The 26,718-nt window shown below is 44.8% G+C and overlaps 1 long non-coding RNA gene across 2 annotated transcripts; it reads right to left on the bottom strand.

Annotated features, from left to right (window-relative positions):
• Positions 1-13,633: 13,633 nt before the first annotated feature.
• Positions 13,634-26,058, bottom strand: LOC116447680. 2 transcript variants are annotated; one of them, XR_004241652.1, is made up of 5 exons: positions 25,500-26,058; positions 23,329-23,450; positions 19,103-19,203; positions 16,014-16,136; positions 13,634-14,981 (listed from the first exon to the last, which is right to left on the bottom strand). It is a non-coding gene; the product is annotated as an uncharacterized LOC116447680 (long non-coding RNA). The 2 variants fall into 2 exon arrangements; XR_004241651.1 differs by having other exon boundaries at positions 13,634-16,136.
• Positions 26,059-26,718: the final 660 nt, after the last annotated feature.

Genomic DNA, 26,718 nt, shown 5'->3' on the forward strand with positions numbered 1-26,718 from the left:
ACCAGTAACACTCAGGTTTTGAGAAGCAGAACAGCCCTCACTGATAGCCTGAGACATTAATTATCTCTCTAATAGCTGCATATGTGAATTCTATAATAGAACTGGGATTGTACATTTTCTGTATGTGTTTTCACAGTTTCTTTTAGCAGAAATCCAACTCTGAGCCAAGCTGCAAACTTGGGATAAATCCATGAACTTTCCCAGCCTTGATGTTGTTCAGACTTCTATTTCCAGAAGATCCATCAATACACTAAAATTAAGCTTACACAGCAAAAGCCTTCTTTTTCAGGTGTCTTCTAAGGAAAAAGCACATTACCCTATGAAAATGAAGATTTGATCCTTATTTGCATGGCAGGAATTACCACAGGGCATTTGGAGTAGGGAAGCTGTTAATGGTGAAAGCAAAATGTGTTTGGGAAGAACCGGTGTTATCCCAAAACCAAGCTAATGAATATCCATCGAGTGTTTGATTTATTGGTCCTTCCCTGCATAATCCTTCCCTGTTCAAGGAGCTAAAAGACCTTTTTCAGGCAGTTGTTTTCCTCCACAACTTTGCTGTATCCCCCACAAGCTCAAGAAAAACAGATCCTCACCCAAGATCATCATTGCACTGACATGTGCTGCCTTTATGTGTTCAAACCATCTAAATCAAAATGACCTCGAGGCTTTTTCCCTAGGAATGTATGAAACCCTCCTTGACAGAAGCTGCTTTGGGCCACCAGACAAGCACCGGGGCCAGGAGCAGCAGGAAGAGAGGCTGAGCTGAGCCAGGCTCCGTGCACACCCTTACAATGGTTTGGAGCTGGATAAAAGGAGTTGATGATCTTAGAGGTCTCTTCCAACCTTGATGATTCTATGAAAAGAACTTACTGGAGGTGCTAAAGTGCCACATCTCCAAGTCCCGTGGGGCACAAAAGGATTGGAGCATCTCCATGCCCAGGAAAGGCTGAGGGAGCTGGGGCTGCTCAGCCTCAAGAGGAGCCCCAGTTGAGAGTGGCCCTCAGCCCTGGGTGTCCCTGGCTGTCCCTGAGTGTCCCTGAGTGTTCCTGGGTGTCCCTGGCTGCAGGGAGGGCTCTGAGCAGGGCCCAGGCTCTGCTCCGGGGCCCGGCAGCGGCACCAGAGCACCGGGCAGGGCCTGAGCCCAGCAATTGCCCTGCACAGGAGGCAGAACTGCTGCCCTGGGCAGTGCCCAGCCCTGAGCAGAGCCCAGAGAGGATGTGGAGTCTCCTCACTGGGATATTCCAGACCCCTCTGGACATAATCCAGAAGTGTTACACCTGCTATCTGTCCCTTCACTGATATAAAGATGTCTTTGGTGAGGAAAGGGATACAAAGCAGGCTAAGCACAGATAAAGAGGAGTCAGAGAGGAGATAGCCTAAACTCCATCTTGATTGTGCACAATACACCTTTTGCCAGCAGTAGGAAGAATCTATGTCTTTACATAAGAGAAAAGCCCTCTTTTACAGCCCAAACTCCATCATTTGATATTCAGCAGCTGGATACTGTAAAAATCAGTCTTGGTGTAAAATATGAACTCCCAGTAAGCTGATACACCTCGAGCCTTTCACAGCCCTCGGCGCTGAGTGTCTAAAGATTGCTCAGCTCGGAAAGGTCACTTGTGCTGTACACAGGAACCTGACCACAGTAATCTGTAAAGAGCAGATATTGTTCTCCTTGTTTGTAAAGACTTCAGGAATGTAAACAGGAGCACCTGGGCTCTTTCTTTGGGATGTATCGGATTCATGGGGCGCCGTGTGCCGAGTTTACAAATGTGAGACTTCGCAGTTGGTTTTGGCAAGTCTGGTCATAATCTTCAGCGAAATCAAAACACTGCAAAGATCACACTCCACATTTCTAAGACCTAATTTAATTAAAATCTTTCACTGGGAAGGGATGGTTTCAAGCTCTCCCCCCTTCTTCCTTTGCATACAGACATAAACATTCACCAGAACCAAACTCGGCATTGATTTTCCTTTATCCCTTGCACTAATCTGAACTCCCGAGAGAAGAACAGATGAGGTTAAGGTTAAGAAAGTTATGCACAACAGCTCTTAACCCGATGGCAGGGAGATAAGGAACATGCTAGTATCATTTAGGTGAACTCATCTATCAAATTACCTGTCCCTGTTGGATTTGGTAGGGAGTATTCCCACTTTTAAGTGAATAATTTGCTCGTGCATCTTCAAAAGATTTCTCTGCATGCTTTAAGTCAAATATCCATTGGAGAAAAAAAAAGGACAGTTCCTTGAAGTTATGGCCACCTGTTTGGAAGAGGCCCCCTGGCATGAGGTTAGAGACAGAGCAAAAGAAAAACACAACGAAATGTGCTTGGTTCTGCCTTACGTCTTCTTCATATTCCTTCTAATTTGGGAATTCAGACGCCAACAGTGATTATTCTGTTTTACAGCAAGGTCATTGACGCCACAGGCTCAGCAGAGAGCTTTTCCACAGGTCAGATCTTCTCCTGGTAGGAGCTGTCTCCACATCAGGGACACCAGTGAAACCACCACAATTCATTTTAGGAGGGGAATTAATGTAGTTGGGTGGTCTCAAGTCAGTCACAGCCAAATTCCTGCACTATTGATGGCTGTTCCCAGCAAAGATTTGGGATGAACCCCAGCCTAACTGCAAATTTTTGGTGATCTTCAAAGCTAAATGTCTATTTTAAGGACAACTCCTGGCAGCCAATGTAGCTTTTACTGTAGGTCTGTACAATTAATTGTGTTGATTTGGGTGACATTATTTCTGTCTTGAAACCACTTATTAAGAACAGAAAATAAATACCCTGTTTGTTCAAGATAAACCTAAGAAGAGCTTGAACGGAAAACACTAAGCAAGCTCACTGCCTTTCTCAGAGATTTGTTTTCCATTTGCCTTTTAAATAAAAAGTAACGCTTTGCTTAGTAATTTCTCTGTTTTATTTAATTATTTGCACCAAATCCAGATCACTTCCTCCCTTAGGTAAAGATTTCTGTTTATTAAAAGCAAAAATGCATGAAGAATTTTATTTTCCATTCAGCAATTTGGTCCAATTTTCTTTAACTGAGAACACTCACTCAAGGTTTTATTTGTGTAAAACCAAGTTGAATCAGAAATTCAGTATATGCACTCCATGTAATCACTTTGCTCCATGGAAAACTCTGGAAAACTGTGGAAGCCAAAGGTAGTTTTGACTGATTTTGTCCTTGGGAAATCACATATCCCAAGACAGAAAGTATTGAAGGAGGATAATATATTTATCATTAATGTTGCGAGGCTATTAGTGAGTTGTGAGGGCTTTGTATTGTTTTGGGTTTTTTTCTTTTCCAGTCTGGGTTGGTTTATTATTTAATTTTTCTCTATGATATTTTCCTGGCCAGAAAATGAGTTATTAATAAAAATGAACTTCAGATACTGAATTTTAACCTCATCAAAAATCAGCAAAAAGACTGCTGGCCCCTTCGGTCCTACTCCACTCTCCAAATAAATCAAAATAAAATATTTGCAATGCAAAGTGTTACACGAGGCATCAGGGTCTGTTTAACTACTGGAGGAGCCAAATTCTCGTTTTAAGGCACAAGTTGAGTTTTTCCTTTTTTTTTTTTTTTTCCATAGCTTCACTCTGCCCACTGTGTGCAGCAACCAATTCCAGAGGCAGGTCCTGGGCTTATTGTGCTCCTACTGGAGAAATATCCCTTGCTGGATGAAACAGCTACTCAGGTTTCCCTCAAAGCTCTAATTCCCAAAGCAAGGAATTTGGGGTAGCATCCAAAAATAACTGAGTGTTTCCTGATGAGCACGATGGCCAGACAAAGAGAATCAACTCAGCCACATTTTTATCCAAGTGGAAGGTAATGGCTCATTTATCTAATTTTATATTCAAGCAATAAATTGAATAATAGTTATTTTAGACTGTTCCTCTCATTGCAGATTTATAGATGGGACAGCTAAACCCCAAAAATTAACTGAGGAAATATTAGTCAGACATTGACTGCAGAGTTTTTAAGTCTACAATATCATTAGTAGTAGAAGGGGAGTAGAGAAAATAAAGTTTGTCAATGGACAAGGAAAAGATTTTAAGTGAATATATGATAATCAGACACAGAAATAGTCTGGGGGCTGTAATGAGGAGTTTACAGCACAGCTTTTGCAGGGAAGACACCGGATACAGAACTGTGTCTAAACATTAAACATCCTGGACAATGAAATCACAGATTCACAAAATCATCCAGGTTGGAAGAGACCTTCAAGGTCATCAAGTCCAGCCATTAACCCAGCACCACTGAATGGGATGATTTATCCATCTGATTTATCTGGACATTGGGGCTTGGAGCAGCCTGGGATAGTGGAAGGTGTCCCTGCCCATGGCAGGGGCTGGGAATGAGATGAGCTTTAAGGCCCCTTCCAGCCCAAACCAGTCTGGGATTCTGGAATTCTCAATCATTTGCACTTCGTTGTTTTTATCCCAGAGCCTGGAATGGGTGGAGGCTGCTGGAAGCTCAGGGACAAAGCTGGAGGCACAAACACCTTTTCCTGCCTTCCATGGTGTCAAAGTAAAGCCATGAAATTTCTCTCGTGGTTTTAGCTCTCATGCTGGGGTTAAAACTACTGCCAGTTAATTCTTTGCAGTTCTTGATTATTTTAATATTTATAGTGTCATAGGAACTCTCAGCATTCTCTTATGATCACAGACACCATCCCCACACTCCAACCTCAGCAAAAAACAGATGGAAAGCCCAATCTCCTGCCCAATAACTGCACACACTTCTTCTGATGTGACATAAAAAGAAATTCAAACAGGGAAGAGATAGTTTGAGAAATATCTAGTTAGGGGGAAGGAAAATCAACCAAAGCTTGCTTGATTTCTAAAGCAAATAGCTCACACATGGTTAAAAAAAATAGCAGGAACGAGAGTAAAGAATGTTGTGCAACAAACTCGCTCTTAACCTGACCCAGCTCCTGTGAGAAGTAATTTTTTAACATTCTTAGTAATTCCTCATATTTTTCTTAATAAAAATGGCTGCAGCGCAGAGACTCAAGGACAAAGAATAATTAAGTCATGCCTCTGAAGTACATTAAACCATATTCAAAGCAAATGGTAATATTAATTCACAATAAACCTGCAGAAACGTCACTTGATAAATTATAACCAATGCCTGTTTGGACTGTGGAAAAATTTTCTTTGGAGCCTGAGGAATCTGCTTCTCTTTGCACAAAGGGTGCTCTGCACCAGGTGATTGCAGACAAAATGCCTTCAAAGATACCAGCACAGCCTCTGGCAGAGCAAAGCTCAGGATAAAGGGTTATTTAGGAGGTGTAGAGCCCTCTCTGGCACCTCGAGCAGAGCAAGGAGCGCAGTGAGGGGACTGCAAAAGCACCTTTGTGCTCCAGGGTGGCTCGGTTAGGGAGGTGCAGGATGCAAATTAGGGAGAATTTAGGCTACTTTCCACTACAATGAGGATCTGCCGAAGACCAGGGTAGCCCGAGGTCAGTTTAGGATATGGAAAAAGGCACTTTTGACCCAGGCTTTCTCTTTCTCCAGGTGCGTCCCACCTGAGTTTTAAATTAAAAAGGGTTGCAGGATTCAGCCCTTCAAAAATTAAATGATTATTTGATAGTGGTTGCTGCCTAGGCACGTTTGTAAGAAATAATAATTTCCCTCAAAAAAAAAATCATTAAGCAGAAGGGCATCGAAATTAGTTACAGAAACAACCATATTTGTGTTGATCTTCGGCTGCTGTAAATCAGCATAACCTGGATGACTTCAAAGGAAGCGCTGCCAATCCACAGTCCTGGGAATCTGCTCTGCTGCACCTAGACTGCCCAACATCTTGACATCCTGTGCGAGTTCAGTGTTTATTCTCTCGCACTAAAAGGACAGAAACACACACACCTTTCATCTGCTCTCAGCAAATTGCTTGTGATTTCTCCTTGGCTGCAACGCTCAGCTGTGGCCGGCCACAGAAAGGTTGTCCAGCTGCTTAGGAGCCCATTTAAATATGAATTGGAACACGAATGTTTCATGGAAATTTGGCCTCTCCCAGCTCTCCCTGGCTTTGTCCGCCTGGAGATTGTTTGTCCCTCCTTTCAGCTCAATAGCTTCTTTCAAATTATAACAAACAAGGATGCTGGGGAATACCAGGAAACAGCTCCAAAGATGTAGTGCTCTTTTATATTCCTGGGCATGTCACTTGCTAACAGCCCCGGCGCCTGCTCTTCCAAACTGGAACAAGGGCGAGGACCGACCGAGATTCCCCACTCCTGAGAAAACAAACAAACCAACCCACCCACTCCCTGGAAACAAAGAGCAAAAAATATTTCCTCAATTAGGCAGGTGAAAAAAGGGTCCAGAACCTGGCAAGGCTTATCCACGTGTGGGCGCCTCGCTTTTCTCACTCCTCTGGCTCGTTTCAAATGGATTCTGTCAAGAATAATGGCCAAGAACTGGTTCTTGATCTTCCATGAAAAAATAAGGTACAAAGTAAATGAGATAAACTGTGCTGCAGGAATATAAATTAATGATGACTTCATAGCAGACCTTCGCCTTGCATAAGATTAATTAGAATAAATGCCTAAATTGGGTGTTAGAACTTCTTTTAAAGCTTGGATTTTCATGGGTACATAATATTTCTTACCAATTTTACAAACTGAAATACAAGTCTAAATTCAGATGCATTCATTATTGTCAGATTTGGTCAGATTCCAGTCTCTGGAAATCAGCAGTAGTGCAGAGGATTTATTACCATTACTAATATTACTATTAACATTATTATTTTCCTATCTCTCCACTACAACTCTGCTTCATTTTTTAGGGGGAAATAAAAGTGTAGCTAAAATATGCTCTTATGTAAGTTTTAAAATATCATAAAAGAGCAAATCCTCATTTTTTTTTACCCCAAATTCCTCTCTTTGCTGCTGACAGGCAGGGCAGGTTATCCCAGACACAGACCTGACCTTTGTTATTCAGAATTTCTCCCTTTCCTAATCTACCTACATGGAAAACAGCTTTCTCTAATGAAATCAGAAAATGGCAGTGGCAATTACTGCGTGGCCAGGGCATGTTTCCAGCCTTTTTCCTTTCCCTCATGGACACAGACTCCAGGTATGGGGAAGCTGATTTTTTAAATGTCATCGCTTTTGTCACTTTAAGTTCTATTAAGATTGGTTATTGACTTTATGTATAATTAATGGCTTCCAAAGTCCTACATTTTTACACGTGATAAACCCTGGTGCTGAGAAACCAGCAAACTCCTGTTGTTTATTGCCCTTCCCTCTTCCCCACCCAGGAGGAACAGGAGTCACTTGAACTAAAGCCCTGCGGCTTCTCCCATGAACGTGTCTGGATGTTTCTCACTTAGGTTGACGTGACAATTATTAGACCTGGCACATATAAACACAAAAAGCAAGAGGCATTAACAGGTCTATTCACCAAGGGTTCTGCACCCTTCGCACAAAAAAACCCTTAAATAAAAGTAGCATGCCTAAATTGTGTAAATGTCAAGGTTTTCTCATTCATTAATTCCCCTCTCTTTGATGTGCAATGCTCCCAACCCTGTCTCTGCTCAATGGAGGAGTGCTGGGCTGATAAAAACCGACTCATCCTGGCACATTCCCGGGCTCACAAAGGATGCAGACTTGGACTGTGATCCAAAAATGCACTTATGTGCATTGCACCTACAGAGAAACGTTTGTTAGGAGCTCATTTCCCCCCGCCCCGAGGGGACTGACAGCCACAGCGTTTGCCACACAGGGCTGGGAACAGCTCCACGATGTCCTCCTGGTGCCCCACTGTATCTGAAGGGAAGACAAAGGAAAGAGTGGAGAAAAAAGTTCTGTTTTCCCACCTTTGGACTTTGCCACCTTGTTCTGGAGGTCTTCTGCCCCTGAGACAGAGGGTCACTCTGGTCATCACACCTCCAGAGGAACTAAAGCCTTGATGGTGTCTCCCCACCACCAGCAATCTCCACCTGTGCAGAAGTGACAGCATTGCAGAGGGGAGACCATGGGCCTGTTGTTTATTGCAACTCCAAGTGCAGACATCATCCTCTGCCACCATTTTGAGCCATGCCAAGCCAGGCAACAGCCAGGAGCTGCCAGGATTCCAGGGTGGAGTAGAAAAGCCTGCCATTGGCTTTGAGCTGGAAGTCTGCCACCTTGAAGAGGTTGGTGGAGATGGAGGGGTGGGCTCTTCCTTTTACAGGGAGCTGCTGAGCTCTTTCTCCCACACAGTGTAAAGGAACGTTTATTTGTGAATGGTCCCTTTCTTTGGGGGAATTCAGTTTCTGTAGGAAAACAATCTCTTTATGTATCAGAAAAATGCCTGATGCTTTCAATCATAGAATGATAGAGTGGTTTGGGTTGGAAGGGACCTTAAAGATCATCTCATGCCAACCACTGTGGGAAGGGAACTTTTCACTAAACCAGGTTGCTCAGAGCCCAAACAATTCCATATAAGCTCTGCAGAAACAAAATCCCCTATGCTTAGAGTTCTTAAATCCACCCAGAATGCCTGTAATTAACTGTATGACCAGCAACAGCTTCCGTGAGAAAGTGAGGAAAGAGAGGCAGACACGCAACCCACAGCAGATTTCAGTGCTCAAAGACACAAACCCACCTCTGTCATGGTGTGAAGTCATTGTCTTGCTCCTGCCTTCCCCCAAGTCACGTCACTGGCGCGTGGTGCTGGCACAGATGGCAGCTGTGGCACGGGCAGAGCGTGCCAGCTGTCTGGGACACAGGTGTGGATGCTCCTGCTCGCTGCTCTCTGGAAACCAGACCTCCAGGAGCCGGCCTCAAAGAAGAGAAAAGGGACATTGCCCACATCTCCACTACTTGCTTATATCAACTGACGAATAGAGGGTTACAAGCAAAAGTGGCTCAAAAAGGTTTTTCTGCATGATGCTTAAATTGATAAGGTATCAGAATTTTGTCACAGTAAATAGACAACATATTGTTACAGCTGCTATTATGCAGACTTGACATACAGATCCATCCATAAAGCAATTTGAGAACAAGGCACCAGTTATTCATGCCCTCTTTGTAATCCAAATATCTACTTTATCCCAAAAAGCAACTACATGTCCTTTGTCAGGGTGAAATATGGAAATAGGCAGGAGAAAATCCAAGATTCATCACCATTTGGAGTTAACATCACCTCAGTTGCACAGTGATTCTCAAATTAATGATGTTTATTTTCAAATCCATGGCTCTACAGATTGGAGGGAAGTCACTGTGGGCTGTATTTATCAGTGAGTGACAGGAGTGATGACATCAATAATAACCAGCTCCCATCAATGAAGTAGGAGTTTCCCATTTCCTCTCAGCACTATCGACAGCTATTCTCCATCGCTGAGCTGCCGGGACGTCAAACATGATCATTGATTAGCAATGGGGGATTATGGAAAAGCCCTTCCACCATCCATCGGGGTTTCTGTTAGTAGCTCAGCCCTCAGCTCTTAGACAGCATGAGACTGCTCTGTCTCTGTGGGAATTGGGAAAACAGGAGTTGGGAGCAGCCGCCAGCTGGAATCCAGGGAAAGGCACCGCACTCCAGCCACGGCTGCTGGGGTGATTTAGGGCCCTGGCTGCTCAGCTCTGCCAAATGGAAGGAGCAGGGGTCAGGAAAGGCACACGAGGGAAAGAAAGGTTTGGTGGAGTGGCAATTTTACAGCAAATTGTCACCAAGGAGGAGCAGCCACAAAGAGAGGGGCAACACGAGAAAGGTGATGCGGATAAAGCAGTCTGATTCTTCCTACACCTCCCATGGATATCCAGATTTCAGCTGAGCTGTGAGGATGCTCAGGGCTTTTGCAGAGATGTGAGACTTCACTTGCTTTCCCTGGAAATTCTGCTGTTCAATGGCAAAATGGCGTTTGCTCCTGTTTTTTCAACATTGTTTTCTATACCCAAAGAGAGACCAAAACACCCCAAAAATGGATACTAAAGGTGCCATACCAAGACCCCACAGAATCCTGGAATCACAGAATTATGTTGGAAAAGCCCTCTAAGATCATCAAGACTCCCAGCACCACCAAGGCCACCACTAACCCATGTCCCCAAGTGCCATAGCTACATTTCTTTAAATTCTTCCAGGGATGGTGGATGATTCCACCATTTCCCTGAGCGAGTGGTTTTAGATTTCTCCAACAGCTGATTTATTCCAGGCTCTTACCTGGTCAAGGCCTAACTTGTGTATACAGATAAAGGTTTATTTAGAACTTCAAGCAACCCCATAAGCCAGTCTAGGAAAAGACAAAAAATATTGAAGAATTTGGAATGTTGAAGAAAACACCAAATCTTGTTTCACCTGAACAGGAGTGCAGGGACAAGGGAGGTCTGAACCCTTCCTCTCTGGTCTGGTCTTGCAACAACATTGTGGTGCTCCTCATCTGAAACCACAGCTCTACAACAAAACCACCAAAGCCAACATGAGAAGGACTTTACTGAGTATTTTTTAAATTAATTGTTTGGGGTTTTTTCTGGGGGAGTTGAGTTGTGAGTCTTCACAGAAGATGAAAGTGCTGAAGAAAGATAAAAGTCCTGAAGACTCACTGCCTTGTGGCACCCAGTCACCGCTGCATGAATATCAGGAAAAAGTAGGAGCACGTCTCCAGCTGGGAGAGCGATATCTGGCCTGATGGAGTGGCTCACGAGGTTTCTCTTGGCTGCTCCATGCAATACCTCCTTTGTTTGTTCCTAGCACAGCTATTTATATCACACACTCAACTGAAAGGCAAGCGGCCAAAGGTTTGCTTTTTAGGGTTAGTTTGGGCAAACGCCCAAACCTCTGGATGCTAAACTCTCCAAACCACCAGGGTTTGCAGAATTAGGTTAGAAATCACACACAAATGGGCTTTCTCCAAAATCATTTTTGCACTCCATTTGTAACTGAACCACTCTCTTGACGTGTTTTTATATTTTCCTATCTAGATCTAACCAGGATATGATAGCATTGAATACTAATGCAGAAAAAGAAATGATAAGTTAATGTTCCCCAACTTGATTGGAAATACAGTGCAAGAATAACATTGCCCCCCACTGCAGTGGAGGGAATACGTCCTTCACTCGGGAATACGGTGTTGGATCTGGTGGTGAGGTATCAAAAATAGATTTCATTTTAATTAAAAAGATTATAGAGGTATTAATAGAGGGGAGAGATCCTCCTGGAAAGAAGAGAAATGGCATCTGAGCCAAAAGAAATGTCATGAACATTTTGTTCCAGGGGTTTCTGCAAGCCCAGAGGTGGTCCAAGGTCCCCATGGGACAATGTCCTGCCTGTGCAGAGGAGGACTTAGCCAGCATGGCCTGAGCTCACATTTCCAGCTTATTTTTGGCCCTGAAGACTTGATGCTCCACTTGGACCAATCCATCTTCATCGCTGGAGCAGGAGAGTGATTCTGCCAGCAGGGACCAGGTCCTCTAATGCTCAGCTGGGCAGCACTGGTGAGTTCAGTGCCACGGCCCTCGTGTGCCAAGTGACCACCCAGCCAACTTGCCAGGCTCGGGCTGGCAGCCAGCTCCCGGCAGGCACATTCCCAGCTGCTCTGGCTCGTGTGGATTGGCCAGAAATCTGAAGGAGACCACGCAGAGCCCTTTGCCTGGAGCTGGAGGACACACACGTGCAGGTCCTGAGCACAATCAGCTGATCCAAGGTGTGGTTTGAATGTTTTACCCTCTATAGAGAAAGGTTTGGGGAAAGTGGCAATATTTGGGAGGTAGGTTTGGGGAAAAGGAGGACAATTCCATTACCATCCTGACCCCTGCACAGCTGTTCAAGACAAAAAATATGGCAAGCAGCCTTCTGCACAAAGAAAAATCCTTATAAAGCTTTCTGAGGTTAAAATATTACTCTAAATATAATTCTGAAATGTCTTTCTCTTTGAAAAACACCTAAAAGCCACCTACAAGCTACATTTGAAGAACAAAAGTTATTCCAAAAAGCCATGATTAATGAGCAAAACATTTTGAAAACTGTCCTATGATTTGTTCTATAGTTTTTCAAGTTGAGATATTCATTGAAACAAACCCTGTGAACGGCTCCCTTTTGAATGACTCAGCATTTTCCCCAAGGAAAGGTGTCATTCCATATCTGTCAGCCCTCCCTATCCTGAAACACCATGAAGACCCACCATATGGATCCCTCCACCCAGACATGTCCTTCCAGCCGGGGATTTTGCCTAGCAGGCAGCTGTAAACCAGTTGTCATTTTTTTCTCCCACCAGTATCTTTCACTCTTGTGCTTCATCCCTCAAAAACTCTCCTTTTCCCTCTGTTACAAAGACCTGGATGCAGGAATTGTGAGTTGCAGCTCTTAGACAAGATACAGATGTACCCATTAGGCCACTACATCCATTCTCCTTATTAAAGATGAAGCCCCGTTTTATATATTTAATCTTGATTTAGTTAACATTTCCAGTGAAAGACAAAAAGCTTCACGTCTCCCTTAATAATAGATGTAACCAAGCAATATCCTGTAATACAGAATTGTGTTGCTTTTTAATCAAACTCGCTATTGCTTTCTTCTTTTAAATTACAGATGATCTGTTCCTTCCCAATTTGTCACTCAGCAATGCAGCAATTCCACAAAAACACATATTTTTAAGAAACCCTGAGAAACATCTTGTAATATTCATGCAGCAATGCCGTGTCTTTTTAAACTTTCACTACCTGTGTATTTTAAAGCATTTTTTTCCAATGCCCTTGCTACCTAATTTGAGAAACAAATCCACAATCCCAAGCAAAACTGAAGGTGGACATTTGTGTCCTTGTCTAGTCACTAATGTCCATTATTCCCATATATTACAGTGGTTTATCAGCTCGCTCCTTTAAAGAATTTGACAGGAGTTTTTTGCCTTTGGCAATCCAGTTGCAGTCTCATTCTACATCTGTTTTGATTGTCAACCTAATTCTGAGAACAGTCAAAAACCTAGTCAGATCTCTCATGAATATCTTGGCAGGTTATGGCTTATTTAGGCTACAAGTAGCTCTGTTGGAACAGCTTCCAAATATACTACAGATTGACTCGCACAAATATAAATCCCTCAGTGTTCACAATTCCTTCCTGCAAACAATTAGGAAAATGCCTCATTGAGCAAAGATGCAAATAACAGTCTGCAGCACCTCCACCAAGTTGTGCCCTGGCTGGTGCTGAGCCTCCCTGCCTGCCTCAGTTTCCCTACTTACCTGTCTGCCTCCTGCCCTGCCTTCCTGGCTTCTTCTCTGCCTGCTTCCCTGTCTCCATTCCTGCTTCTCAGCCTCCATTCCTGTTTCCCTACCTTTTTCTCTTCCTGCCTCCATCCCTACCTGCCTTCTTCCCTGCCACCCTGCCTCAGTTCCTGCCTCCATATCTGACCCCTGCCTGCACCCCTGCCTCCATCCCTGTCTGCATCTCTCCTTCCCTGTCTCCCCCCACCTTCTCTCCCTGCTTTTCCTCCTTCACTGCCTCCCTGCCTCAAATCCTGCCTCCATTCCTGCATCCCTGCCTCAAATCCTGCCCCAATGTCTACCTCTCTGCCTGCACGCCTGCCTCCATCCCTGCATCCCTACCTCCATTCCTCCATTCCTGCATCCCTGCCTCTCTGCCTCCTTCCCTGCCTCCCTGTCTCGATGCCCATCTCCCTTCCTGCCTTCTTCCCCGCCTTCCTGCTTCCCTGCCTCCCTCCTTGCCTCCCTCCTTGCCTCCCTCCCTGCCTCCTGTGCCGCAGGCTCAGCTGCACGCGGGCTGAGCTCTCCTCCAGCTGCAGCAGCAGCAGCAGCAAGGTGAAGCGCGGGAGCTCTTCAGGGAGGGGAGAGCAAATTAAAGCTCACTGCAGGAAAGTTGTGCCCCTGGCACTCTGCTCATGCAACAGCTGCAGATACAACAACGATCATCTGACATTCTGACATATACGTTGAGCAAAGCAGCGAGCGAGCCAATGCCGACACAACCTCGCGCAGGGCTCTGAGTCCCAGCCTTGAGCAAAACAGGTGTATGACATCCTGTTGCCAGTCTTCAGAGGTTATGGGTACGAGGAGAGACATCTGAGAGAGGAGCAGATGAAAATAACAAAGAAGGTTAAGGCTCGGGTTGACAAGCTCATTGATAATATTTTAGATGGAACAGACCTGCACGTTGACTACAAATTGCTCCTAATGTCTCCCGTAGACTGCAGGCCCCAGTCGAAGTGAAAATGGGCTCATTCATTACTTTCCACGAGCAAATTTCTGCAAAAAGGAACTGCTGCGACCCAGAAACTCCAGATGTCCTTCGGGGCTGAGGCTGCAGAGCTGCCTTGGTGCCAGAGCAGCAGCATTATGTCGTGCGGCCTTCGGGCCTCCGTGTAAATAAACAGGAGCAATGAAATCCTTCAGTAAATATTTTTGAATTTGGTGGAAAATCCTGTTGCAGCATTTTGCTTTTTAATGTTCTGAGACTAATTGATTATCTAATAGGAGGCAAGGACACTGCCAGGAAAGGCATCGCTCTCGTGTTAGCATTCAGGACTTGGCTCTTTGTGAAATTTCACTGGAAAAAAACTGCATTCCGAGAAGAATTTTAAATCCAGTCTTCTAAATTTTCACATTGTAGACATTCTGGCCCAGAAACAGCACATGGGCTGCCATTCCTGGAAGTTCATTGCTTCAAGTCACATAGCTCCCTGGGCTAATCAGCCTTTACTAAGTTGCCTTATTTTGGAGAAAGAAAACACGTATTAAAGTGAGGCCATGTCTCCATAAAAGATGCTCGGAAGAGCACTGTTGGATATTAAAGTTAGCATCTGCTATTGTCTGGTTAACAATTGGCAATTACCATTAGTTTCCACTGTGGCTGATGGAGTCACAGATGGCTGATTGAGTCAAGTAAGTGCACTTATTCCTGTGGAGGGTTGTGCTGTAGCAGGAAAATACTCACACTCATATCACCCGCAATCCAGGCAGAAAGTCATGAGGCAGCTTCCAAAAAGTCACTTCCAGCTTGTCTGGCCCGTTTGAGATAAATCCCAAAAGATGCTGTAAAGAAGGGCTGTAAAACCAGAAAAATTAGGATCCAAACTGCAGTCAGGGGTTAAAACACACAGCAAAAATCAATTTATTGTGACCTGCAGAGGTACCACTGTCATTACAGGTAAAGCTGCTGGGAGAAATTTGGGTGGCTTCTGCTCTTTTTTCATAAAACTGGCTTGCTCTGCAGCACATTAAAAACATTCTGCTAATCACAATTTATCATGTTTAGTGGAAAATCTTCGCCACTTGGTTTGCATGTCCTTAATTAGAGATTTAATAAGTAGACAACTGTTTAAACACAGTCACTTTGCCTATTAACATCATGCACCTTGGTTTGATTTAACACCTATGACTGCTAATACATTGTGCCATCCCATAATGGGACTTTTATGCTTCTCGTAATTCCGAGGGATTAAATTCAAACGTGCCTTTCACTTCTGCATGTTGGATTTCTCAGTTCCTGATGGCTTTTACCTGGTGTCTGGTGCACTTTTCACCAGAGCAGACCTTGAGCATTTTCACCATTGTCACAGCCCAGGGGATGTCCTCCTTAACTGGAGTGCTGCTGTGGGTTGTCCTTTCCCAGCTGGAACATCCCTGCCTTGCCCCAACCAGAACCAGTTCAACCCCCACCCAACACCTAAAAAATGTTTAAAGGTACCCAGTCCCTGGCAATGCCAATGAGAGCCAGGCACCTCCAACCCTGGCTTAAACCAATGTTTGGTGTTTCCACCCCAGGTGGCATCACTGCTCCTGTTATTGTGAGATCCAAGCTTTGCCAACCCCTCCCGTGCCAGCCACTCACAATCCCTGCAGTATCAAATCCTGCTCTTATCCTCCTTGGAACACTTTGAGGATTATGATCACTTTCCTTGAGCCAGCACAAGAGGATCAGCTGAGCTTGGAACAACTGCAGACAGCGCAGGAGAGTCAAATGAGGCTGAGGCCACCAACTGGCTCTTGACCATCTCAGGGGAGTTTGGATCAGGTCCTGAGTAAATCCCAGGTGTGCTTTGCTTTGAAAAAATTTTCCTAGATTAGTTTTCCAGACCTAATACATCTTCAGAGACCCCAGACATTATTGGATGTGAAGATATCCATAGCAGGGAGTTGGAACTAGATGATCTCTAAGGTCCCTTCCATCCCAAACCATTCTGTGATTCTATGTGGAGACCTAGAAATAAAAAAACAAAAAATCGAACCAGTGGAACTCCTTTGTCTCTATCTCATTTCTGACAAGCATTTTCAAAACACCTTTGCCAATCAGTTCTTAAAAAGCAGCATTACCATTTTCTGCGAAACTCTCTCCGGGGTGTGTTTACAGCATGCCTCGCACAGGGAGAGGACGGGGTGAGGACACATCACACCCACGGCAGGGGCTCTGAGAAGTGATTTTGGTGCTCTTAGCTCAGTGCCTGGGCTCCCTCGCAGCTCACAACTGCCCCGATTTGGCAGCGAGCTCAGCGTTCGCTCGCGAGGCGCACGGGGAGCTCGGCCGAGCGGCTCCTCAGCCGCGGCACCCGGCCCTCCCTCGCCGCTGCCTCCCTTCCCTCCACACTTCATTCATTACCCAAAAAAAAAAGGGACAAAACCCCCAAATCAGGCTCACTGTCGAGCTATCCCTCCCATTTCTGAGGACGACTGCCAAGCTAACACACAGATGATTTTTCTTGGCATCTTTATTTTTCGATGATGTTTTTTCAACGCTTAGCATTAAGCTGAAATATTGTTTGCCAGGGATCACTGCCCATCAGGTGCTTTATTACAGATGAAATTAGATTTCTTTACAGTTGCACTGGAAGAGGAGAGACGGATAATGTGAGTAGCTTTTTAAAACTGCCAGTCATTTCAGCAAAGCAAGAAAAACCACCCTGCCCCTCCCCGATTAAAACTGTTTTCCTTCTCTCTCCCAAATTATAATTTTATTTAAATAAATAAATAAATGAGGGGGAAAAAAACAACAGCTAAATGTATTTATAGTACTGGGAATATATTTTTTCCAGCATGGATATTTTTATTCCTACAGATTTAACCATTGGTTTGCTTGGTTTCACTCAGCGAGCCGCAGCCAAAATCCCACAGCCCTTTACAAGAGCATATTCCCAAGGAATATCTTCTCCAGGGAGGGTGGGGGGGAAAAAAGAGAAATAACAAAACCCTAAAGGTAGGTTTTGGGAACATTTGGTGCCTGTAAGACAAAGCTCGTTGCCGCGGTGCCCGGCGCTGGCAGAATTCCATGCGATCCCGCCCGGTGCTCCGCTGTGCATCCTTCTCCTGCGCAGGGAAGGCACAATAAACCAGCCAACGTTGGCTCCCACACAAAACATGTTAACTTCGGGACATGCCAGGCAGCTTCCCAACCCGTGTACGCTTTCAAAAGGGCAGATTTATTTTCAAAGGAAACTCCTTTTGCACCTTTCTCTCTGAAGCCGCTTTCAAAGGGTTTGGTGGGGTCTGGGTGGGGTTTTGCTGGCGGGGGGGAGGTCAGAGAGATTTTTTTTGGCCTCTGACGCAGCAAAGAAGCCTGAATTTTGCACCTGCATAATGCTAAAGGCAGAGGCTGGATAAAGCTGTAAATTGTTTAACAGCCAATCTGGAGAAGGAGCAGCGCACGAAAACATAATACCTCTGGAAGGCTGGAGGCAAGATTCATTTAAACAGTTTTCACTGTCATCGATGTCACCAATTTGAAGCTTGTCTTGTTTACCGGATGAAGGTTTCACACTGTGTCAATGTTCTGCCAGGATTCGGCATTAAAATGAGCAGTTAGTACAAGTCAGCCATAAACATGGCAGATCTGTTAGACTGGCAGAAGCCACCGCGAGCTCCCTGGTGCAGCTTTTAAGCACTTGGCATGCTGCTAGCTCAAACTGGAGAGGGGGCTGTGAGCATCATTTGGGCCTGAGTGCAATGCACTTGAAATAATTACTTTAATCAGCAAAAGTTAATTACTTTAAATCATAAATTAATGGCGGAGCATTTGGCAGAGCCTGATGTGTGTGGCGAAGCTGTCAAGCAAAAATCACAGGTGAACCTGCGACCCCATCTCAATATCACTGGATGAAAGGAAGGAGCTCACCTACTGTGCGTGCCACTTCTGCCACATTAAAAAGAACTCTTTGTAACAGGAGAACAGCCACCTTAAACTGTCACCTATAAAAAAGGGACTATAAACAAGCAGATTGCTGCTAAGCAGGTGCTGCTGGAGGAGTTGGCCCTTGATAATAATAAGATCTTAAAATGGCATCTGCCTTTATTTTATAGCACAATTGGAAAGATGGTTAAAAGTAATAAACCCAGCTGATATGTTTTATGAGTTAGTAGTTAGCAGTGTTTGTGGGGGAGGAATCCAAGATTTGGGGGGGGAGATGCCGAAGACTGGGAGCAGCTTGAAGGCGCGTTGAGGAGAAGGGAGAGGGCACGGGAGCCACGTGGGGACCGGGGCTCGGCTGCAGCTTCCCGTCCCCAGCCCCACACTCTTTAGGTTGCGTTTCTTATTTCACCTGACAGCCACTGCCAATTTGAGGCAGCGCCATGGAAGAGCCCAGGAAAGCAATGAAAACCCTTCTGCAAATCCATCCTTCTCACCCGCTCCTTAAGGAAGAGCCCGCGCTTGGCTTGGCTGAGTTTTATGTCATTGTTTAGGGAGACAGTGTGTGTTTCATTAAAAAACATTTGGACTACTAAAAAATAAAAGTTTATAATGTGCAATTTTCAAATAAACAACAAGTTTATAATAAACAACTTCAAAAATTTGCTGATGAAAACAGGAAGATAAGGCACGGTTACGTAACCACCACACTGAGCTTTGAGATCACTGAATCAATTCCTGAAATTCAATAGAGGAGAACTGAGAATATTTGGAGAATATTGACGTTGGTAAAAACACCTACAGCATTAAGGAAAATACTATAAGGTTAAATCAAACAAAAAAAAATTTTTTTGGTTTCTTTTGGGGGAAAGGGAGAATGTTTGGACTTAAAGTCATGAACACATTCATGTCTAAGGCCAGCTATATTTTTAATATACACTTTAAATATTGATATAAATACTAACATATACATCAAATATATTTCATTCTCTAAATTAACTTTAATTACAGAATCAGACTTTTCAAAGGAGGGAAAAAGCTCTGGGTACCTCAATACTCTGAATTCTTTCAGGATGATCCAGCAATCCCAGTTCTATAACATCAGTGCATTAAGGGCACCTTGCAGTCTGCTCAGAGCCATCTATGACACCTAAGGACAAAACAAAGGTGAAAAAGTGTTATGAGCTGCATTCAATTCCATGAAGTATTTCTGCAAAATACAATGGGATAGAATTTTCTTTTTTTGCTAGCACCTAAGAAAACACCTTTATCTCCCATCCAATCTCCTGTCTCATAAAAAGCTGCCAAAAGGGAAGAAGGACTTTGCAGAGCATCTCTCAGATGTCCCCTACCCCTGGTGACCCTGAATTAGAGAGTTCCCCCAGGGAAGATGTCTCAGACCTTCCAGTCATCCCTCCCATTGCTGACCCTCTTCCACTGCTCCTTGGGGGATTCCCAGAGGGTTGGCCTTGGGACACAGGGGGTGGAGCAGCCACCTGAAGCCAGAGGGGGGTACAGCAGATTCACTGGGTGGACTTCACTGTACTTTAAAATATTGAGTTTTTAAACTTTTACTTTGGCTGGGGGTGACAAATTACTAAATTTGTGTAGGGCTGCTGTTGTACCTCTTTTGGCAACCTGAAAAGTCCCAAAGCCTGCAACTGCTTTTCCCCCCCAGACAACCTCCTACTGCAGTTTTGTCCCTCTCCGGTGTGGAAGAGGAACCATCAGGAACTTCTGTTGCCAACAGCACTGTGGAAAACTGTTGATTTAGGCTGTGCTGAGGTTTGCTCTGAAGCTCAATAATTCACAGGTGTCCAAATGAGCTGTGCATTGACAGCATTATTGGTGCCCCTGCTAATCCCACAAAACACACCAAACTGTAGAGCAGCATTTTGATTAAATTCCTCAACTTTCCATGATCCTAGACGCTGTTTTATGCATGACCTTGAATGCACATAACCAGAAATTTTCAATTCACAGAGACCTTCTCTTTGCAAAATATGGTAAGTGCATCAGGAGCGGGTGTCTAAGCAACAGCATCCAAAATTTAATCAAAGATTGCCTTGGACAACTGCAGAAAGTCAGGCTCTCCCTCAGCGAGACAACTTGCCAGAATACTCATTGCAGAGGTTGCCAGAGAGGTGACTGAATACAGAGGCTGAAATTACTTCCCTGGGCTTTCCTTTGTTCCACAGAGGCGCTAAAGTTTTTAATATTACTGTTTATTATAGATGTTCTTTTAGTCCGCAGCAACTCGGGTCAGCTGTGGTGGATCCTGGGGTTGGGACCTCCAGTGGTGCCGAGGAGAAAACATCCCCTTAAACACCCCAAAAAGAGAGTATCAGTGATCCCACAACCCCAGAGCAGGGAGGAAACTACACAGACAGTGCCAAGGGGAGTAAGGAGGGGGGGCTTTCCCCAGCAAACTCCGGCCCTGGGGGAGCTTTATGAGGGGGTCACCACCACAAGTACAAGCACCAGCTTTTCCACATAAAATAATGAAGGAAATTTAATTGTTTAACCAACTACGATTAAGTGATGGCAGCCCAGGTGAACACCCTGGGTGCCACACTGAGCTCTGCCCCACAGCACGTCCAGCCAACGCCTCCCTAAAACCAGCAGATCCAGTTTTTCCGTCTCCAGGACCATATGGCCTCAAAACACCGAGCGTAGCCTGGAAGGTGTTAGCAAATCCAAGGGAATTTGGATTTCTTTATGAGCTCCTCAACACATAAAATCACTCATGCTCTGCAAGAAGCTGGTCTGCTCATCTGGCACGGAGCTCCCGCAGGTTCAGCATGCAAAAGCCGCTTGGAACAATAAGCTGGAACGCAACAGTTTGTATTGCAAAACCTCGGGTATCTTAAATATTTACATCTGCTGGCCCCAAATCTCTGCTCTGCACCCCTTTTCCCAGGCCCTGTCCCTGGCAGGAGCTGAGCACACAGTGGCACTGGTGTGCAGGGCCAGGCAGCTGCCAAAGCACGGCAGCACCGAGAGACCCAGAGCATCGGAGCACACAAACCTTTCAGCCAGCAGACACCACCAGGAGCAGCAACCTGGGGGGACAGGGAGCATGGAACTGTGCTCTTTCACAGTTATTCAGGGTTGTTTCATCCACTCCTTTATTAGTATTCCACCCTAAACAGGCATTGAAGCAACTGGATGCTAAGAAAGGATGGACTTAACAGAGCATTCATTTTTTTTTTTAATATTTTTTTCGTCCTCAGCACTCAGGCTGTTTCAAATTAAAGAGAATCCGGCTTCAGGAGTCGGTGCTATTTTAATCATTCCAATGTGTCCAGTATGGGAGATGAACTCAAAAGGTGAATATTAAAAGTAGTTGTGGAATTCAGTCATTTCACGAATGAACACATAATAGCCAAAGGCAAAACCGGAAGGCAACTTCACTTCCAATCAGTGTTTTCATTTTATTGAAACCAGATTGGAATTCCTGGAAAGAAGCCTACATATCACATCTTTAATACTAATTTTCATATACTCCAGTAAAACTGTCAGGGTGAATCAGTTGTTGAAGAAAGCTTCCTGTATAATTTACAGATGTACCTCCCTGTAGCCTGCGATTTTGTCCTGAATCAGAAATGTGGTTTTGATCATGCTCACAGATTTCCTCTCACCTGTACAGGTTTGCCTTGGCTCTAATTTGATTATTAAAATGGGATGTTTTACGGCAAAGCTGGTGATAAAAGTGAGCCAGCTGCTGTGTACCAGCCAGGCTTTGCTTATGTGCTGCTGTACATCCCCACATACATCTCGCAGAGGAGCTGCACGTCTGTACAGACGCACAACCCCAAATCCATCTTTTCAGCATGAAATAACACCAGGAAACCGAACCACTCCATCTATTTGATGCAAACACCTCCCTAAAAACCATCAAACAATCAATAAGTGGCACTTCCAACAGGAGATAAGTGCAACCCTTGGATGGTGGCTGTAAGAGCCTTTCCTCCTAAGCCCCACCATAAACCCAGCGTTGTGTGTTTGAAGCGGGGGCCAGCGGGGCTGGGTGGCCACCAGCCACCGAGGCCGCTCCGTTTTGCACTGATAGCTGCTCTTTTTGTTTCCCCACGAGCTGCCAGGCTGCCAAATCCTCTTGCCAAATCCCTTCCCTGCAAGCTCGCAGAAGAAAGGAGAGCAAGAACACTCAGGAGCCCCCCCAGGCCTCAATTCCCTCAAGTGCTGCGTTACTCGGGGAGTAGAATGAGGGATGGAGTCAGCAGTGGGATGTGGGATTGTTGTACGGCTACTCCAGCTTGAGGAAGTGTCAGCACTTCCATTAAAGCTCCAGTAATCTGGGGTTTATAACTCGTCTCTAAAAATTTGCTCAGGCTGCAGGAACTTGGCAAACCAGGAGCGTGTTGTGGGTTTTTCGTTGTTATCCCCCCTCAGTTGTTAAAAAATCCATGGTTTGGCTGCTTTTAAAGCATCTTTTGACACGTGTATAAAATGTTTATTACTTTTAGATATTTTTGGGCTTGTAAAACACAAAATGATCTTCATTATAAAAATATGAAATTTAAGGAAGCTGGAGGGCATCTCCAGAGACTTTGACACAAATCCTGATGAGGTCACATGTATAAATAAGAGTTTCCTTGTCTCAGACCTGTCTCCACCCATGTGCTTCACAAAACCAGGGCTCTGCACTGGCACAGGGAAAATTCCCTTGAGAAAAGGGAGGCTGCACCAGGTGAGCTGGTCAAGCCATGGACAGGAGGTGGTGGTGCATCACAGCAAAAGAGCCCTCTGAGCCCCTCCCCATAGTTCAGCATCACAGCATCCAGCCACAGGTGATAGAAAAATCTGAGCAGAACGTTGAAATCTGGTATTAAATATTGCAGTCCGTACTTAAACCATCTAATTGTGGGGGAGGGAGGAGAGAAAGTGCAGGAAAATGGCTGAGGAACCAGTGGTTAACCAGCCAAATATCACACACAACGTGTTCCCTCAGCCAAACCCTCAGTCTGGCTTTTTGGGGATGGGAATATGTTGTGTTCTTGCACTGGGAGTGGGGTAAGGGTGCCCTGGCATCCAACTCCCAGCACCTCAAAACAGCCCTTCCCCAAAATAAATCACAATATGCCCAATCCAACTTCTCTTGGTGTTTGAATTTCTGTCAGCACCATCTATTTCCATCCTTGATGCTTTAATTGGGTTTTTTTCCCAAACATAGGACGATTTTCTGCTTTTCAATATTAAAAAACATGCTTTAAATATGTAGCAGCACAAGCGGGTTAATGCATGAGCCTCTCACCTCCAGAGACACGGTTTCAAAGCTGGCTTGGGCTGTCACATCGTGGGCTCAGGGCTCCCTGGCACGTCTGGATGCAGCCATTCCATCACTGGCATGAGGGGATGGGTCGTCACAGGGCAAGGCTGCAGCACAACACAAGAAATGAGGTTAGGAATTACATAAACTTGGAATTTCCAAATTAGGTTCAACCCTTCCTCCAGTTAACAGCTAAATCCAGCAGCATCCATGTATTTAAAGTATATGGAAGTTGGGTAGAGGTGTTGTTTGCTTGAGACCCTGATGGGATTGGGATTTTAAAAACGTGTGCTGAGGTCTGTTCAGTCAGCAAAGTGTGTGAACACACCCTGTGCTTCAAGGTTATGCTTAAAAATTTTTGATATCTGATATATTTTAAATATTTATTGTTTATGTCGCAAAATTAACTCTGAAAGGTGATGGTTTTAAGGATGCTGAGGCCCAGGGTGGTGGCTACACCTGGAGTTTGGGGTGCTGTGTAAGAAACTCGCCGAGCACCAAGGGTGCGTCACTGCCCTCCAAGCCAATAACAATATTCCATGTATCCCTCTGGAGCTCTTCCCTGCAGTGTGTGATAAGAGTCCCAGTAGGTATCCAGCACTCCCTATGGAATGGGAAAAAAAAAAAAGGAAGATATTGTTTATTTCTGTTGTGACAGTGGAAAAGCAGGAATTTTTAGCATCCCCAGACAATTATCAGTCTTGTCTCTCATTGCCTGACTCTGCCTTTTCCCAAAGCCAGACTTACAGATTGATCCCAAGGGATTGCTTCCTCTAGAGTCTTCCAGACTTTCTTCTAGAGTTACTCCTTGAAAAGTCCAATCCAAACCCTAATTTTCCTACTCATGCTTCTAATTAAAATATCCCCATACGTGGCCTGCATCAGCCATACACATCTTTGTTCTGCATTTCTGTCACCCCTCTGAACAGCTTCTCCTCAGGATTTTCAGACGTGTAGGACTGGAAAATTGGCCTCCCCAGCACCTCTCTTTTCCCAGTGTTGCAGCAACATCAACTTTGAGCAGCTCTCAGTGGATGGATAGAAATTAAAATTAAGGCATTTATAGCATACGAGCAAAAACCCCATCAAAGCCAAATCCTTCAAAAGGCACAGACCTGGAAATATGCCATTAACAAGGAAAAGGGTAAATACTAATTTAAGTGTCTGTTAAATGCAACTGGAAGTATTTTGCTTCCCAAATTTCCCATTGTAATGTGTGAGATTTCTCTGTATTTGGTCCCTTCTTATACTTTTCCCTCAGCTCCCGTTGCAGATCCCGTCGCTTCCCAACAGCCCTGGGTGGGTGGATGATCCTTCCCTCCTCATAGGACAACTCTTTCCTTTTTGGGTTTGCTGAGCAACGTCACAGATCAAAAAATGTCACAACTGCATTTCAAAAGATGGAGATCTTTTATCTCTGTCTCCCTCAAAATTTGCACAAAGTGATGTGAAACTTTTAAAATGAGATATCAGTGACCAGCCCGCGATCCCCTGGGGAAGGCAGGGACATCTCCAGCAGCAATCCAAGGACATTTGGTGAGCACAGCCCTAAACACCTTCTGAAGTAACCAGAATAAAAGAAGGAACAAGAACATTTCTGTGTAATAATATGGAAAATATAGAAAACCTCAGATGAACACAACTCTCTAACCCACTTTCACATCGGTGCTTCCTGCAGCATTCCAGTTCCATCAAATCATAAAAAAGGAACCCAAGCCCAAGAAGGGACCAAGGAGCACCTTGAGGAACAAGAGTCCAAGATTCCATTGGAGCATCAAAGCTCATAATGGTTAAAAGGATGGATCCTGGGAAGCGTTTTTTGTGGTGCCTGGGCATAAAGCAGAGATAAGGCTTGGGATCCTAAAGTACAGACTGAGGACTCCCCTCTCCTGGCAGAGCACCAAACCAGCAGATCTATAACTCCCAGCATCATTTCATCACTGTGGAAACCTGGATCCCGCCAGATGAGGCTTCCTGCTGAAACAGTTGTCATTTTCTTGGAGGCTCTGGAAGCAGAACCAAAAGCCTCTTCAGTGTGAATGGGAGGATTGGGGAAGGTGGCGAAGGAATAACCCTTGAAAAAGAAAAAGCATGAAAAGCAAACAGGAATTCCTTAGTTAAAGACTTGTTCCAAGACCAGAGTCAGGTTTTCTTACCTGAATTTTGGAGAAGCAGCAAAGCCCATTCCTTCTGCTTTCCTGGGAGACAAAGAGGACTCTGGCCAAGGAGGGAATGTTGGTGTTGCATTTTTGCCAGGGGCACGATGTGGCTGGGAATGTCCCCCTGCCCCAGCTCAGCTCCAGTCCCAGTTCAGAAGGTGATTCCTCATTCCCCAGGGAAGTGGCACTAGAGGACAACAAGTGCCTTCCCCAGGGAGTGATTCAGAGGACTCTTCCCAGTAGGAAGCGATCCATGGGGATGAGGGTGTGTGCATGAGCCCAACAGCGTCTCCCAGCTGGTCATACTTGCAGGATTCCTTTTTTTTAAGGACTGAGAAGCTTTGGCAGCCAGCAGTGCCCATAAAATCCCCGTTACACGGGACAGGGAGACAAGAAGGACATGCTGCCACCTTCACTGTGCCCTTCAGTGTAAATTACAAACCCCAAGAGCTGCTTCTTCAAATTCTGACTGGTTTTCTCCCTTCATTTTGGTTTCCAGTGCCTCAAACAAGCGAGCCTGCGGCTGGCAGGGAGTGTTGTGCCTTTTGGAGCAGGATGAGGAAAGCCTTTGTCCTGGCTCTGGAGGGCAGCCAGAGCAGAGGCCTCTGCATGGAAAGACACGTGCCTGGAGAAAGCAATATTTTGTCATATTTTCCCCCTTTTGGTTAGTGTCCAATATCACATCTCAGGTCACTTGACACAGACAATTAAAAAGAAAATCCCACAAACACTGGGAATAGTTGCAGGAGGCCAGAAAGAAAAAGAGAGGGGGAAAAAAATCAATTTTCCAAAAATAAAACCTCTCTCAAAAAAATGTATCCAAACAGCCAGCACTCAGCACTGTGAATAAAATTATCAGACTCAATAAATATTTCATGCTGCCATTCTAATTGCCAAAAAAAAAGTTAATTTCTGAAGGAAAGATTTTTTCTTCATCTTTATTTTTAAACCCTTAACATAATGACTGAGTGCCTAGTACGAACTTGATAAATTTTTAAAAGCTTTCTTTGAAAAAAAAAAAAAAATTTCAAAGCTGAACTTGAGCAGGAGACCACAGGGAAGTGTCTAATCTTTAGTCGGACGCCTGGCACAGCCCCACCCCGGCCAGTGCCAGCATTGCATTCTGACAGAACAAGTGTTGCATGAGATGTGAAGGATGACTCCGGTCTGCCGAAAAACCCTGGAGCAGGTGTTCCTCATCCTCATTTGCAATGGA

This window comes from Corvus moneduloides, chromosome 8 (genome assembly GCF_009650955.1).
Source record: "Corvus moneduloides isolate bCorMon1 chromosome 8, bCorMon1.pri, whole genome shotgun sequence".
Classification (NCBI taxonomy): Eukaryota; Metazoa; Chordata; class Aves; order Passeriformes; family Corvidae; genus Corvus; species Corvus moneduloides.